This window comes from Sebastes umbrosus, chromosome 2 (genome assembly GCF_015220745.1).
Source record: "Sebastes umbrosus isolate fSebUmb1 chromosome 2, fSebUmb1.pri, whole genome shotgun sequence".
Classification (NCBI taxonomy): Eukaryota; Metazoa; Chordata; class Actinopteri; order Perciformes; family Sebastidae; genus Sebastes; species Sebastes umbrosus.
This window is the reverse complement of record NC_051270.1, coordinates 10697715-10715368: the sequence shown is the minus strand read 5'-3', so window position 1 is coordinate 10715368 and position 17654 is coordinate 10697715. Positions and strand designations below refer to the sequence as shown.

Here is a 17654-nt window from a genome sequence, read left to right as displayed (position 1 = left end):
CCACAGACAACATTGCATTGTTTAAAACATGATCATGATTGTTCCCTAACCTTAACCACATGTTTATTATCGTAACCATGACAACGAAGGTCTCCTAACCTTGACAAAGTCTTCATTGTAATCCAAACCACACTGTTTTTCTAACCTTCCTTAAGTACTTATTTCAACACAAACCATGATGTTTCCCTATACTTAACCTAGTTGTTTTTATACTTCAACATAACTAATTCATTAACCATAGAGTTGTCACATAATAAAACTGATTTTGTGAAAAGTGATTTTTAACAGTTTTGGAAGACGCAGACAAATGAAGTCATTGTGCCGATAGAGGCATCAAATCAGAATACAGTATGCTTATGTGTTGTTATAGAGTATATGGACAAACAACGTATTTTGTTGTTTAATTTGGAGGACTTGGCATGTATCGATCTTAGTATTGGCCCAGTGACGTCCATGAATGCTTCTGTGTATTATTTCATTTAACGTTTTTAATGTGACTAATGTTTTACTCGTGTTTTTATTAACTATTTAATTTAATTTTCAACATATGTCTTACTCTAAATATGGATAAAGATGCAAAGATTACAATTTAGAAGACAAATTAACAAAAAATAAAATTACATTTCACAAAACAACATTTCAGCAAAACAATATTTTAGAAAAAGACTTTCTGAAATTCTGTTGTGTTTTTTGACAAATAATTTTCTGAAACGTTTTACACCTCCGGGCCACCATACTAAATGGATAAATAGATTAAGACTTGATGAAGGAATTCACTTCATTTACCAAAGCATGTAAGATCCAAAGCACCAAATGTTACATTCTTACAACAGCAACATTAGCAATTAAAATACCAACAGATATTAAAATATTCCTTATATTTATGTATGCTATGACACACCTCCAGGTTAGGGTTAGAAGCTAAATAGAGGGCAAGATTGGATATAGTTATATCGTTTTTGCCAAGGTGATCACAAGAGGAATTAAACCTAACCCAGGGTTATGTGCCAATACACCATAACAGCCTAATGTTGTGCTGTGATGAAGTAGAGTGACTGTTACACTGGGGGAAGTGAGTGACGTTCCTGTAACAAAACAGGGTTATGGACTCACCTCTTTTTCTGTTTGTTTCTAAGGGCCTATTCTCACATGTCCTTGTATCCCCACAGTTAGCACTCTCACACAAAGTTTAAATCCGTAATGCACTTCCCATAAAGGCCGAAAGAGTCATTCACACCTAATGGCGGCGTGTTAAAACATGGCGAGCGTGGCCTCCAGGGGTCCATATACTACCCAGAGTGCATTGACCACTGTGACTGCATCCAGAAGGGCACTGTGTTGTGATCAAAAGACAGCAGCGGGGCTAGTGGAGATGGGAGGCCACTATCAGCTCTCATTATGGCTGTGAGACATCCATTTGAGCATTTTTAATATGTGTATCCTATTAGGCAGTTTAAGTGCTTTTTGATAATTGTGCTTTGTACTTTTACAGCACTTCAGTCTATTCCCAGTTCAATTTCCTCTTTTATCGGACGTTTGAAATATTGATCTCTGACAGATAAAAGCAAACACCATAATCTCACTCGGGTGAGCTGGTGAGTGAGTGAGAGCGCAGAGCGAGGGGAATACACCGGGGACAGGTCGCCCCTCCAACCCCTCTCTCTGCTTTATTACCTTTATTCGTCAACAGAATTTGCTTACTGCTCTGGGATGTTTATGTAAAGCACCTGCGTACTGATGGGTGGTTGATATGACCATCTCTCCCAGTGCCCCCCCCCCACCACCCGAGATCTCTGCCAGCCCACCCGTCTCCTCCCCTTCCATCAACCCCCCATGACATTTTGCAAAATGCAGCGCAGGGGCTCCCGAGGTGCTTCTGATGATTGCCGCTGCTTAAACTGCTGTCAGTGCTGTCAGGATAACAGTGATTTATCTCCATAGCACTTTATGGAAGTTAGTGTTTTCTGTTAACCTGAGCACTGAAATGCTGCTTGGTGCTGGCTTGCAGTCACATTAACCTGAATCAATCACGTCTTGATTTTTCCATAAAAGAAAAACCCTCTGTAAATAACACTCAAGCGATTGGCGCATTGAATACACTAAGCCCAATAGCAGCCCTGCTGAGCTTTGTTTGATGCGCAGATATCATTGTTACCTGTTTCCAATATCCTCATGCCAACGCAGGGATTTGATGCTTTGACTTGTGCGTATAATTTCTTCAAATGGGGGCAGCTCTTAATACCAGTACTGTCAAGAGACACGCACTGAACCTATGGTGGGAGGCAGAGAACTATGATAGAAACAAAGTTTGGAATCACAATCTGGCAGAAGTGAAACAATAATGCACATTGATTGTGTATGAAGCAGTATATTCTTTGGTCTGAGCTGAATCTGTTCACTTTTAGATGGCAGATCCCTCTTGAGATAATAGAAAGGGCTGTTTTGATGTTTAAAGCATTGCTAATCTCCTAAAGCCTTAGGCTACTCATCCCACTGCATATTTGCAGGCCTGTCAGTTTGAGTGGGAATGCAAGAGGATGGTCCTCCGAGCAAATGAATTTTTTTCTTTTCGATTGTTTTTTAGCTTTGCAGACACTATTTGAGATTTACTGCAAACATTTGACCACCGGCCTGGCGTATTGACTGCGTTTGACAAGCGTAATCCTTTTCTTCTTTCCAGTCACTTCCATTCTGCGATCAATCAGAGCATCAATGCCCTGTAGACTGCTATGAAGTGCAGACGCAGTGTTCGATCATGAGCCAGGCACCTTGTGGACTTTCACTATAATATAGTGATTGATTCATCTTCAAAGATATCTTAAGTGGTTGGCTGGGCACGGTATATAATGCCTTTTGTTGACTGCAGCCTTTTCCTTCACCCAGCATGCAATCCTTTAAAACAGCAACACAAGCACACACATCAAAACTTAACCCAAGACAAATATACCGCTTTTTGATGTGATCCATTCCCGCTCGCCCCTTGAATTTCTCTTGTGGGACAGAACTTTGGTTTGAAAAATGATAAATTCTCAAGTAGTGTACAAACAGAAGATGCACTTTGAATCCCTTTTGGACTTTGCTATTACTTTCCCATTTGAAAATTGAAAATTTGAACCTGAATCGCGACTGAAAACTGTTTCCAGATTAATCTGGCAGTAACCCTGTACTTTAAGGGAAAATTTCAGTAAACCTATACTTTGAACAAACACAGAATAATGCCAAATAATAGACATTAAAGTTGCAGTGGAGACCAGACTAAACCCATAGGTCTGCAATAGCTTTTATGTCCATTTGAGCTGGTGTGTGTTCAGGTTTGGTTTACCTATTTCAGCTGTGATACTCTTGATCGACACTGTGACCTGAAGTTTAATGCCACAGTCGTGTCACCAGAAACCAAAGAGCTGCTATTATTATGCATCTTATTCACCCATTGACAGTCAGCGGAGTGAGAAATGAGGATAGGGAATATGTCTCTTGCATGATCCAGAGGGTTAAAGGTCACAAACCTGCTCTTTGTCATCTAACATCAACATGATCAGCACATTAAAAAGCTCAATCCTTAGGAAATGAAGACGGGCTCTCACAATACAGCTGTAACAGTGAACGCTTGTCCTCTTACTGATATGTTCATGTTCGTCTGGAAGAGGTGTGTGTTCTGGGGGTGGGGAAACAGTTGCATTGCAGAAGTATTAAAGGAAGTGTAGTAATTACAGCAGAGGCAGTGTCAGTGACCTCTAGATTGCACTATCTTGTCTCCTTTGTGCCTGCCTTTGCAGCCCGCCTCATTGAGTGAAATTGTATCTTTTCACTTTGGCTCTCTTAAAAATGTGCATGGTATTGGGAGCCAGTGAGGCGTGATGGGGTGTTTTTTTTATGCCTTTTCTCCACCTCCTCCCTCCAGCCTCCCCCAGCTGCCCCTCTCCTCCATCCCCACTGTCTTACTGGGAGGTATTTCATGAACAGCTGGGTCCCGGGAGAGGAGAGGTTAGTGAAAGAGGCGCGCTGTGTATAATTCAATGATTATCAGGTGTGTGCATGTGTGTGAGTGTTTATATGTGTGAGTGTGTGTGTGCGTGTGGCCCTCCCCCTCTATTGGCAGGTGTCAGGTGACGGGCAGGCCATGTCACTGGCTGTCAGCTGGCTTTCTATTGGAGCAGTCACACTGTTCACAACATTACCATAAGCTGATGAGGACCGCTCGAGCCCGTCTCAGCTCACACGCTCTGATCTGCAGCTCTGATGTCACACGGGAGACTCAGACCATGTCACCTCCAAAGCACATGAATCTCAAAACCCATCTTTTTTTACTGCCTTTTAGGCTGATGTTCACTCTAAGCGAGCATTTCTCACCACAGGAAATAATAGATGAATTTTTGAAACATTGGCATCATTTTGTAGTACCTGAAGTTTTTATACTACAAGTATGATCACTTGTTTTGTGTGTAGGTTTTGTTATTGCCATAGCTGCATGCTAATGCTGTCAGACAACTACAACAGTATAAATTCTAATTTGACCAATACAGCTGCACATAACTTACTCAGCTTTGTTTAGCAGTAAGTATTCTTGATCAAATACACATCTTATTTTTTTTTAATTTCATGGTCGATTGACAGCAGACACAGAAAGCTAGGTCAATATAAATAACATGTATATTTGGCTCTAACAAAACATAAAGTAAGTAATCACAGAGAGAATCTGAGGCAACAGAACAAACCCGCTGAGACTAGTGTTGATTGATCGATTACTTGCTTGACAGAAAATTAGTCGATAACTATTTGGATAATCAATTAATCATTTTAGTCATTTTTTCAAGCAGAGACTGGCAACCATTTTCTGGTTTTAACTTCTCCAATGTGAGTATTTGCTGCATCCCACTGTTTTATATCATTTCAAACTGGATATCTTTGGGTTTTGGACTGTCGGTTTGAATAAAACAAGACATTTGAACATGCACACAGGAATGTATTTTCAGTAGGGGAGGGTTATTGCACTGGATGCATGCACGTGCTCGCTTTCGTGTGGTATCAAATTTTCTAAGTCAAAAAACTTGAGTGGAAATAAGATTATGCCAGCAGCCCCCACATCACCCCCCTTTCCCATGCTGATGCATTTGAATATCTCTGTGAAACTGAGATGGATATTTTTCACTATTTGTGATTAATCAATGAATCAATGAGAGAATCAACAGATTAATCAGTAATGAAAATATTATCAAATGCATCCAGACATTTTTGTAAAAACGGTCCAGCTTTTCAACCCAACTCCTCACTGGATGATGACAGTATTGATCTATTTGCCAACTGCTATTAAACCAAACAAGGGGATGAAGATGAAGAATAACAGTTTTCGCCTCCTACAGTGTAATAGTTCACTGTGAACGCTAAAGTTTTAGAGAACCATCTAAAACAGTTGTGTGAATGAATCTGTACATACATACAGTAAGCACAATTTTTTAAAATTTACTACTATTTTTAAATGCATCAAAATTTGCACCTCAGAAAATGTACCACTTAAAATGCATTTAAAATCATAATGTATTTAAAGGTGCTATTGATAACATTGATAACATTGAGGCATTAGATGTCACATACTCCCTCCCCCGTTCCATTGCATTTACTTCACAACAAGTCGTTGCCAGGCACTTACCGTCAATCTCAGCTTTTTATCTGTTTTTTCCACACTTACTGTCAACCCAGAGATACCACATTATACCAACGTCGTTTTACTATTGGCTCACAAGCCTTGTTAGAAGTGGGAACCAAACATCAGATATGTTCTACAGAGATAAACAAAATATTCATTTTAGACCCGCTACATTTTTTAAATCATTAATTCACAATCATAATATTTTCTTTAAGGAAAAGCTCATGAACACAACTTGTCTGCAATTCAGTATAATATCTACTGCATCGTGTCTATAATGGTGCATTTAATATGGTCTTCTTTGAGCGGCTTCATGTGATGTCCCATTTCTGACTGACTCTCTGACCCTCAGTTTAACACAAGTTAGCCTCCAAAATCTGCTCACTAAACCGCACATGCTTGATTATCCTGTGCAAACACTGAGCCAATCCGCCTATTACCAGGGCTAGTAATAGGCAGATTGGTTCAGAGGGGGTTCAAAGATGGTCTCGCATTAGTGCTACCTTTAGCATGCTAATTGCTATTCTTCCCCTCAGTGGGGATTCTGTTTGAGATGGAGGGGACATGTGAACTGCGCTCGATCCCTAGCTGCTTCACTGTCAACATGCCCGGCCACGGGGAGCTGACACCAACACCAGCCGCAGATCTTTAAACCCAACTCCTTTCATTTCTCCTCTTTCCACAGAAAGAGCGTGTTATCTTAGCCGCTACATTGAGAGCTGGTTATCCATCGCCGTGTGCTGAAATAACCACCAATGATAATATCACAAACATGCAATATGATATTTTAAAATAAATACAAGTCTGTAATGACTTTATGTACTGATCTTTTACGGTTAGTGTGAAAGTTTAACAGGAGAAGTCACAAAGTCAGAATCTGTAAATTGTGATCAAAATATACAAAATGTCTTTGCTTAGGACATCTCATAATTTAAACATTCACAAAACGTTATATTTTCTAAATACACAAAGAAGATTTAGCCCATCAAAACATTCTCGAAACTCCCACCACGGTCTGTTTGTAACAGGAGCACAATCTCTCTCCCAGGATGATTAATGCCTCTAAAAGGACATCAGACACTTTTGAGGCTAAATGGCACACACAAAAACAAATTTGTTAAAGTTTTAAAGGGGGCATGGCTAGTGGGAGCTCTGATCAATAGCATTAGCTGCGACAAAATACATAAAAAAGGGAATCAATGCTAATAAAGTGAGCTCAGCCTCGCAAGAAAGCATCTGCCTCCTCCATTCACCTCCAGATCGGTTGTCTTCCTTGTCCAGTCATATGTGAGACATGGCTGACTATCAGTGACACAAGGTCCAGGTCAGGGATCACATCTATTAACAATTATTAATGGCCAGGTTCCAGCAAAATAGCAGCAATTGAGAAAAAAACAATGACAAAAGCCACTTTTCGAATTAGAGGGATGCAAATATAAAACTAACTGTGAATATAAACGTTCCTGATGATGTTCTACAATACCCATAGAACATGTTTACTACAAAAGTGTATTACATAATTAGCATTTTTTTCACCAACCTGATTATTCTATACCAATTTTAATATAACAAGAAGCAAAGTAACAATATAATTGCACAGAGTTTGATGAAAAGCATTCTTGCAAAAGTCTTGCAAAGTGATGAATATGTTCCATCTGCTTGTCGTGGTGTTTTTCCAGTGCTAACCACTCTGCATACCTGTGCTAACCTCCACACTGTCTCCCCCTCTTAAGTCTCAAGCACGTGTTAAACTGTGAGAACACTTGACTGCATGACTGTGTTCTCAAAAAAAATCCAGAAACAGTCAGTTCGCCTGGGAAATCACAGCCTCTTTGTTTGCATCAATATAGTAGTGAAACTGAAAATGCCAGAAATGGTAATGTTAGTAATGGAAATCAAGAAATTAAAGCTTGTTCTGCTGTTACACTCATTGAAAAACATTGTGGATGCACATTACACATAGTATATTAGTGTAAAAGTAACTGTAAAGTTATGTAAGATAATAACATTTTTCCATATAAAATAAAACATATTGGTCAATTCATAATTTGTGAAGATATTCAGTTCCATCTTATAAAGTTTTTTTTTAGTATATTTTTCATTGTAGTATTCAATGAAAAATTACAAGTCTTATGTAACCTCATGTTGTTTTGTATCTAGTTTACATGTGCATAGTGCAGGCTAATCTGCACATAGAGGTCAAGTTACACAAGGCCTGTTTGATTTAATCTACATTCATGGAATAAATCTTCATGGAAACTGAATAACCTCTACTCATTTTCGTCATACTGGAACTTGTGACTTTGTTTAACCGCAGATCAAATTCATGTTATAAGGCACAGTGCATGCATTAGCGTGTGAACCTTAAACCTTGTTATAACTTCAGATAGAACAAATAGATTTCATGTAATCATTATATCCTAATATATAATCACATGTGAAAAAACAACTTTCTTGATGCAATGAGGAGTTTAGCAAAATGACTGAAAAATCTAAATCTAAACTTTTAAAAGTGTACTGAAATTGATCTACTCCAGTGGTTCCCAACCTATTTTCCTTGAATCCCCCCTCCCCTACTTGTATCTAAGAAAAGCTGAGCATCCCCGGTGTCATTACCCTAAAATAAAAATTACAAAACCTTGAACAAAATCCTCAATTTAAATATAGTGAGTCAGTCTGTAAAATAAGTTAGTCTTTTTTATTAAATCAACTCTCTTTAATAAATAAAACTCATCAGTTTCGTCAACTTAAATAAAGTGATGACGTCTTGATGGATTTTCCAAGCGAAAGCAGATACATAATATGATCCTTTTTTTTATAATGACTTAATTAATTTACTATAATAGCATTAGTGCCAAAATAGTTTTTTTTTTGTGGTTAAATAAATGTCATTCATGGTACTGTTAGATTGCTGCTAGAAAGCAATAAAACCTTTGACCCTTTGATGTTGTTTTTGAAAGACTAAACGCCAACAAATATGGATTGAATCAGAATATTTCATTAGATTCATTAGCAAAAAATATGTTTAAAAAATAGATTTATATACAGACTTAGAAATGTATAAATTATCCAGTAAGTGTGTTATATATTATTATTATTATTTAGTCATACATGAACAAATCTAATTTTGACAACTTCAGAGCAGTCAAATCCTGGCACACCACCTGTGATCTTTGACGCCCCCATAAAGGAGGCCCGGACCCCAGGTTGGGAACCACTGATCTACAGGTTACCAAAAAGTTTTGGCTCTATATTATCCCCCTTGCACATACGTAGCAAGTTTTTATGTTTGACATGTGGTCTGATATACTAATTAAGGCATAAACAAAAAGAAAGACATAACACCACTAAGCCTTCTGATAACAATATGAAGTCTGGAAGCACCATAGCCAAAGAACTGACCTGGTTCAACTTATGACAATAGCTATATGTGGTGTATGTATGTGTGAGTGTGTGTGTGTATGTCATTACCACACAAAAACATGCACATACTGGATGTGTTTGTGTATTCATGTGAGCTCTGTCTGATTACAGTTTGTGATCTGGAGCACAGCGCCCCACAGTGGCCCAGCCTGAAACAGTGCTCTCCTCTCTCCCAGCTGCCCCGGCACCTCTGTCCGTCCTCCTGGCTGCATGTGTGCTTCTACTCCAAGGTGGACAGCACATTTACATAAAGGTGCAACCCCTTTACGCCTGTGATCATCAACACTGTTTATCGTTTGATCAGCTATGATTGATGCTCTGTTAATACAAATTTAACTTAGCGTATTTTCCCTGCCAAGGGACCCATGAAGAGGTTCAATTACAGAGCAATCTCATTAATTCGAGAGCTTGTTACGGAGAGAGGACAGCAGGCTTTTTTTTTTTTTAATTCTGGAATGCAGATGTGTAAGGGACATAATTAGTAGATAAGAGTCCTAATTGGATCCTGCTGTGTGGCTGCAGAGGGTGTAGCCCTCGCTATGTTTTACAAGTTCCACGGTGTGGAAGAACACTTTTTTATAACCTGCTCGCACACACGCACCATCCGTCACACACAATGTGGGAGGGGAGTCCTCACTCCCTGGTATTGTTAGCGAAAGATCATCGCTGCAGACGTACGATACGTGACAAACTTTGCCTTTGGTTTTAAAATAAAGTGACGTATATGTCTATGAATATTATTTGCATTTGCACGGAAGTATAATTTGCTTATAATAGAGCACTAATTTTAGAAGTTGGTAAAGTTGAGTAAAGTAATAGAAGACGTAGTACAGAGTCAAGTGGACATGTTTTTTTGGTTGGCAAAGAATGCAGGGTGAACACATCAAACAGTCCCGTGCGCTTGCTTCACAGCCCTGTTGTAACGTTTTTATGACACAGGTTCTTTTTACCCGGCCTTCTCTCCTTGGCCGTGTAAAATGTCAGAGAGGTGGAGGGCTCCACAGAGGCATATCAAAAGGCCGACCACCCCCTGGTCCAGCACAAATAGCCGGCTTCATTGCCCTCGTTAGATGGCCGTGTTATTTAAGCATGCCTGTCTCTTGGCCTCTGCGGGGGGACCTGCTATGTAGAAATAGGCACGGCAACGCAACCTGCCTTTCTCTGAGGGAAGATACGAGCCTGACGGTTCTCATCCCGGTGGTCCACCCACGTCTGGAACTCCCACGCTCACCTCCCCTTCTGCTAGGAGTGCAGCAGACTGAAGGCTCAAGGCCCAGCAGTGGCACAGCAGGACTGGGAGGCAGGAGGGGGGGGGGAGGCGGCAGCTGGGTGTGGAGGGGGGGTGTGTAACCCCAGCTCTGGGTGGCGGATCTCCCCCAGCTGTGCCCATCTGAGGGGAAAAGCGGCCCAGAGGAAGCTCCATTAGTTCCAGGGACGGCCCGGGCCCTGAGTGGCCGATGGCAGCAGCAGAGCAGAAACACACTCTCTCCCTCGCTTCCAGCATCAGCGACCCTCCACACTCAATTACTTCTCTGGGAAAGAGGTGGACAATGAACACAGCCTCTGTCTGGAGCACTGATTTATACTTTACACAAGTTTCTACTTGTTCTCAATGAAATAAGCTTTTTGGGAAAAAAAAAGTTCATTGGAATTGTACCTGAGTCTTGCTCCTACTGGCCAAGGCCCTGAAAGCTATTTACTGCATGTTTCTCTTTGATGCAGGCCGCTGACTGTGAACAGTGTCACGCTTGTACTTTGTTCCAAGTACTGTATCACTGAAAAAGCAATCAGTCGAGGAAGTCTTACCACATGTCATATACACACAACAGTGAGTGGAAGCTGAACGTATCTGATGACTTTGTCCTGTCTTCTACAGGGCAACACCTGTATAATGAAGCTGATCCAGTATCGGTATAAACGTATTAAGTGCGACGCAGCTCTATAATATTATTTTGTCTGAGCATTTGAACTGCTGGAGAACAAAAGTTGTCCGGCGCACTTTTTTATAGAGAAGGATTGTGTTAACATCAAAGTCAGACATGCTCTCAGGAGCTCCTCCCCACCCTGAGTGCTTCACCAGAGCTTGATTCATTCACATCAGAATGAAACAGAAATGTCTGTATTTTTAGAAGATGAGACTTACTTCTCATTTCACCCTCTGAAAGAAAAAGAGAAAGGGACAATTGGCAAACGAGGCCCCGGTTGCCCACTGACCCATATCTCCGTTAATTACAAATGTAGTTTATCTCTCACACCCCCGGCCTTTACAGTGAGACCACTTCCCCCGTAAAAATGGACAAGGACACAGATTTGTGTCAACTCCGTGGCTTCTCCATGACACCGACAAATCTTATCTCACATCTATCTGTTTACCCGCGGAGATGTTGTTGCAGTATTTTACATGTGACACTGACATCTGAGAACATGTTTTCTTCCTGCTAAATATCATATTTTCGCTGCATCTCTTTTAGCCATGATGTTGATAATTTATTCCTGTTTCTCTTCAAAGGAGAAACACTTAAGTGTGTTCGTGCGCAGCGGAACATGATTAATTGTTTCAGTACTTTACATGCAACCAACATTATGTCCGTATGATAAACATCTCGGTTTTCAAGGGTCAGGTTTTTTAACCTCTCGTGTCCCTTTGAAGGCAGAATACTTTAGCCATCTCCCCCATCTTCTTGGTTTTATTTGTCTGTTGCTCCTTTTTTTTGTGTAGTTGATACCACCTACTTTGGCTTTGTGTCTGTGTCTCCATGCTAACTCGGTTTGTGTGTGTTTGTTTATGTGTCTTGTAAGTCTTGGCCAAGCAATCTTGGCCTGGGTGCCTGCTGTGCTGTCTGTCATTCTTGCTTCCATTGACATTCAGACTGAGCAGCTGTGCCTCTTCATGTTTTTCAATTAGACATCACTTCAAACCACCCTGTTTGGAATTTAAAGGGCTCACTTTCCTTGTTTACACACCCTGGCAACACAGGGAATAAAAATCCGCAGTGTGAGGATTTTTTTTTTTCTGTAAAAATATGGATATATATTCATACTCTTCTTTTTGTGACCTTGTACCTGAGATGTTTGAATGCATGTGTGTATGGGAAGACACAGAGTCAAAGAGATTGTAATACAGGTGAATTAAGCAATGATTGACGGTGCTCTATGGTAGTGGAAAACAAGTGTAGGAATTTTATTTTGAAAGGGAAAAAAAATGTTTTGATAAAGAAAGTATCAGCAGATAAACAGACAAGATCCGAATCATCTCAACAGGTGTTCCCTCTAGGCGCTACGAAAAAGGCCGGGCACCCAGAAACGGGACTAAATAACCCAAAAGGCTTGCATTTTTCCAATCACAACAGAGGTGTCATTTACGTCCCCGTCACCAGGCGTGACCTGGACCCAGACTGAGCCCTGAGGAGACACGCTATTGATCCGCACAGCCAAGAAAGCCAGCTGCCATTAAAGCCATGACAGTGGAACTGTACGGCATCGATCGGCAGCGCCGAGGCCCCACCATATTATTTATAGAGGAGAGCTCCATCCACTACTCTCTTATGTCTGATAATTGATGGCAAGTGGGGCCTTGCTTCCTACCCTGACCCCGACAAACTGAAAGTCAGATGGATTACATCTAACACAATTATGATTGATATTATCAGATTACGCCATGCACGACAAGGCATGCCGGGTGAGCCGAGCTGAGGTATTCACTCTTTGGAGTTGTCTCACTTAATTCCTCCCGTGGGAAAAAATGGTGTGCCTGTAGTAAAGAGGTGAAGGTGCATGTGGCTGTGTACTATATATATATATATATATATATATATATATATATATATAGTATATATTAGGGCTAATCAAATTAAAATATTTAACCGTGATCAATCGCATTATTGTCGATAGTTAAATACGCAAATTATTAATTAAATTAATCGCAAATTAATCTCACATTTTTTATCTGTTCAAATGTACCTTAAAGGGAGATTTGTCAATTTTTAATACTCTTATCAACATGCGAGTGGGCAAATATGCTTGCTTTATGCAAATGTATGTATAATTATTATTGAAAATCATTTAAAACACAAAACAATGAAAAATATTGTCCAGAAACCCTCACAGGTACTGCATTTAGCATAAACAATATGCTCAAATCATAACATGACAAACTCAAGTACAACAGGCAACAACAGCTGTCAGTGTGTCAGTGTGCTGACTTGACTATGACTTGTCCCAAAACTGCATGTGATTATCATAAAGTGGGCATGTCTGTAAAGGGGAGACTTGTGGGTAATCATACAACCCATTTTCATTCACATATCATGAGGTCAGAGGTCAAGGGACCCCTTTGAAAATGGCCATGCCAGTTTTTCTTCACCAAAATTTAGCGTAAGTTTGGAGCGTTATTTAAGCTCCTTCGCGACAAGCTAGTATGACATGGTTGAGACCAATCAATTCCTTAGGTTTTCTAGTTTCATATGATGCCAGTATCATCACTCTAGCTTTTAAACTGAGCCCGCTACCACCTAAAACATTGTGTTAATACAGAAAAGCATTATTATAGCGTTAACTTTGACGACCCTAATATGTAATGAGTGCACATAGAGGTCCCGATGAGCGAAATAAAGCTCTGAAATATAACCTTTATCAGCTTTTAAACTTAATGATGGAGGTCCTTGAATATCCAATATCCTCATATCTATGAAGCAAAAGATTTGTGTTACTACTGCTATGTACTCAGGCATATTAGAGTTTCCACCTGGTCTGAAGGTGGCATGGCGATAATGTCGACTCTGCTGCAGAAGGTGTGAAAATATCCTCACAGTAATTGAATAGGTTTGCTGAAATCTAAGTTGGTGCATTCCCTCATTGATTTATTTCCACCACATTTATATGAACTTCCCAAGTGTAATGATTGGATTTAGCACTTAACATTTTCTTCCACCTCAATACATTAACATTGTTTTATGGCTTTGTGGTTTTTCTTTAGGAAATGAGAGATGTATTCAAATAACGAGGTCAGATTCTTTCATCTGTAATATCATTTCCTCATGCTACTTTCTCACCATAATAAATATATTAAGGATTCTGCTCTAATAATATTAGTTTAAACTGGAGTCAGAGGCTGTGAAGGAAGTCTTTCGCATGCAGAACCTGAAGTTGACATTTCATTTTGTATGTTTTTGCTCACAGTTAAAGTGTGAGCGAGCCTGTCCATGCTCATTCGGCAGACTATGAAACCTCTATTGTAGACATGCAGGCCCAAAGTGGCACATTCAGAGAGCTACTGCAGCGCCCAGCACAGACCCTTCCTGTCCCATCAATGACCAGCATACTGCTCTCAATCCATTTCTTTATATGTTATTATTATGTGGTTTACTTGCATTTTTCCTCTAATCCAATTACTCCGGATGACTATAATGCAATTTAGACATTGTTTATTATTCAATTACAGGACATGTCTCTCCCCCTCAAACATGCACTGCTTGCCCTTAAAGCCCCCCTTTTGTGGTTCAGAAGTTTCTGCGTTCTGTGGAGATCATCGTGATCGGGAATTGAATTAACGTGACAGAAAGGGTAGCGCCTTATGAGACTTAAATTGTAACGACAAGCCAGTTAAAATTCATTTTCCACTCTGATTAGATTTAATGTTATCATCATTGCTTCACAGATATGTCTGTTCTTGATTCATATTAGAGAGAAAAAAAAAACATAAATCTCACAAATTGGTTCCTGTCTCTTCTTGTTAAAATGATGGAGATTTATGGCTCGGCCGTAGCACAAGGTCTCAACCGCTTGCCTGTCCTTACCAACATCAGCTTCATAAATACACCAACAAAATGTTTCGTTCTCTAACAGTCACAGCAATTACACCAAATTAAATTAAATCTGCATCTGTCTCCAGATGATTTTTATGTCCAATTCATTAGCAAAACTAACATACTCATTAGATAATGAGAGTGGATGTATTGCACAGTGGAGCACTTGACTAAATGCCTGCTGAGTGTTTTAGTAGAAACATGTTTGATATCGTAATAAGCACTTCCAACAAGTGTTGGCCTCCCACTTATGGACGTATGTTTGTGTCTTTTTGTATTTTTACTTCAGGACTTCCTCACTTTTCTAATGTGCTGGTTTAGTTTTTAGTGTTTAGGGTTAATATTAAGAGTAGGCATGTGGTAGAGATGGTTAGTGTTTAGGGAATTGATGTGCTAAATTAATATCCACACTTGATGGTATAGTAAAGTAAATCAAATGCGTGTCATTTTGTACATGAATGTGTGCAGAGTATGTGTGAATGCGGGTGAATTAGTGTCTCTATGAGGCAGCAAGTAGACATGGAGTTCCCTCTAACAGCGTGAAGAAGTGGAGGAGGTGGGAAGGAGCAGTCTGGCTGGCTGACTCTCCTGCTGGTCTGGCCTGATAGCTGAGCCAAGTGTGTTTTAACACCTGGAGTCCTGGCTAGGCCCTTTCCAAGCACCACACTATAATGACTTGTTAAAGAGCTCAATAGAGGCAATTCACCTGATGAAAAAGAGAGGGGAGGGGAAACAACTTGAGATATTGAGTGTCAGCCAAACACAAAAATGTCCCATTCAAAGGATGGTGTGTATTACACTACGGTTAGTCTCTATCATCTTAATTTAATGGCCTCTCCTCGTTTGTGATATTTGATTTCATTTTTCACTTCAGCAAAGAGAGGAGGTCCTATATGTATGGTCAACATATGGCACATATTAGATTACTCATATATTGTGTTTTGTTGTGGCAGGTATCATCTTTCTCATCCAATGGCTTCATGCAACATATGTTCTCTTCTATTCCTCATAACACACCAGCTATTGAAGTCTATCTGGTATCTGATACCAGCTACTGTAGTACTTAATATCTGCATAAAGGACCACTAAGCTCTGAGTAACTAACAGGTGTTTTGTATTTCTATTAAAAGTTGATTGTGAACTTGTTATGAACATGGGGATTAGCTGCCAACACATTCATCTACTGTACATGCATACAATGAGTGTTTTCGACATACTATACTATGACTTTTTATATGTTTGTCAACATACTATACTATGACTTTTTATATGTTTGTCAACATACTATACTATGACTTTTTTAAACATACTATATTACTTTTATGACTTTTTTTCTACATACCCTACTTTTTTAAGACTTTCAATCGACTTATTATCGTGTGACTTTTGCCTTTTTTTGCCATACTATACTATGACGTTTTTAAGGACTTTTTTCAACATACTATACAATAATTTTTTTTGACATACTATAATATTTCTTTTATATGACTTTTTTTTTGACAAACTATATTATGACTTTTTTGAATTTTTCGACATAATCTACTATGACTTTTTTCGATTTTTTTTCGACTTACTATACTATGACTTTTTCACTTTTTCCGACATTCTATACTATCACTTTTTTGGACCTAATATACTATGATTTTTTTATCATTTTTTTCAACATACTATACTATGACTTTTTAATCACTTTTTTTTGACATACTATGACTTTTTAATCACTTTTTTCGACATGCTATAGTATGACTTTTTTTTCACTTTTTTCGACATACTATACTATGACGGTTTTCAACATACTTTACAATCACTTTTTTGACATACTTAAATATCACTTTTTTAATCACTTTTTAACATACTATACAAATACTTTTTTTGACATACTATACTTGGAAATTTTCATAGTAAAAAAGTCATAGTATAGCATGTTGAAAAAAGTCATACAATGGTATGTCGAAAAAGTGAAAAAAAAGTCATGGTATAGTCTGTTAAAAAAGAAGTCATGGTATAGTCTGTGAAAAAAGAAGTCATAGTATAGTCTGTTAAAAAAGAAGTCATAGTATAGTCTGTTAAAAAAAAAAGTCATAGTATAGCATGTCGTAAAAAAATCATAGTATAGTATGTAAAGTAAAAAAAGATAAAAAAAAAAAGTCATAGTATAGTATATCGAAAAAGGGGAAAAAAAAGTCATAGTCTGTTAAAAAAAAGTCATAGTATAGTCTGTTCAAAAAAAAGTCATAGTATAGTATGTCAAAAAGAGTGATAAAAAAGTCTAGTATATTATGTCAATTTTTTTTTTTAAAAGTCATAGTATATTATGTCGAAAAAAAGTTATAAAAAAGTCATAGTATAGCATGTCAAAAAAAGTCATACTATAGTATGTCGAAAAAAGTTATAAAAAAGTCTTAGTATAGCAAGTTGGAAAAAGTCATAGTATAGTATGTCAAAAAAGTGATAAAAAAGTCATAGTATAGCAAGTTGGAAAAAGTCATAGTATAGTATGTCAAAAAAGTGATAAAAAAGTCATAGTATAGTATGTCGATAAAAGTGATAAAAAGTCATTCTATAGTATGTTGAAAAAAAGTCATAAGATTGTCTGTTGACAAAAAAGTCATAGTATAGTATGTCAAAAAATGTCATAGTATAGTATGTCGAAAATTGTCATAGTATAGTATGTCAGAAAACGTCATATTATAGTATGTCAAAAAAAGTGACAAAAAATGATAGTATAGTATGTCGAAAAAAATTTATAAAAAAGTCATGGTATAGCATGTCGAAAAAAAAGT

The 17654-nt window shown here is 38.5% G+C and overlaps 1 long non-coding RNA gene across 3 annotated transcripts in view; it reads left to right on the top strand.

The window, feature by feature from the left end:
• The window catches only part of LOC119503444, a 78456-nt gene that overhangs the window by 53346 nt on the left and 7456 nt on the right, over window positions 1-17654 (top strand). Inside the window, exon 3 of one of the 3 annotated variants that reach the window (XR_005210321.1) lies at window positions 9179-9416. The exons of the other annotated variants lie outside the window; for them this stretch is intronic. This is a non-coding gene — a long non-coding RNA (uncharacterized LOC119503444). Of the gene's footprint in view, window positions 1-9178; window positions 9417-17654 lie in introns of those variants that run through there. 3 annotated transcript variants of the gene reach the window in all.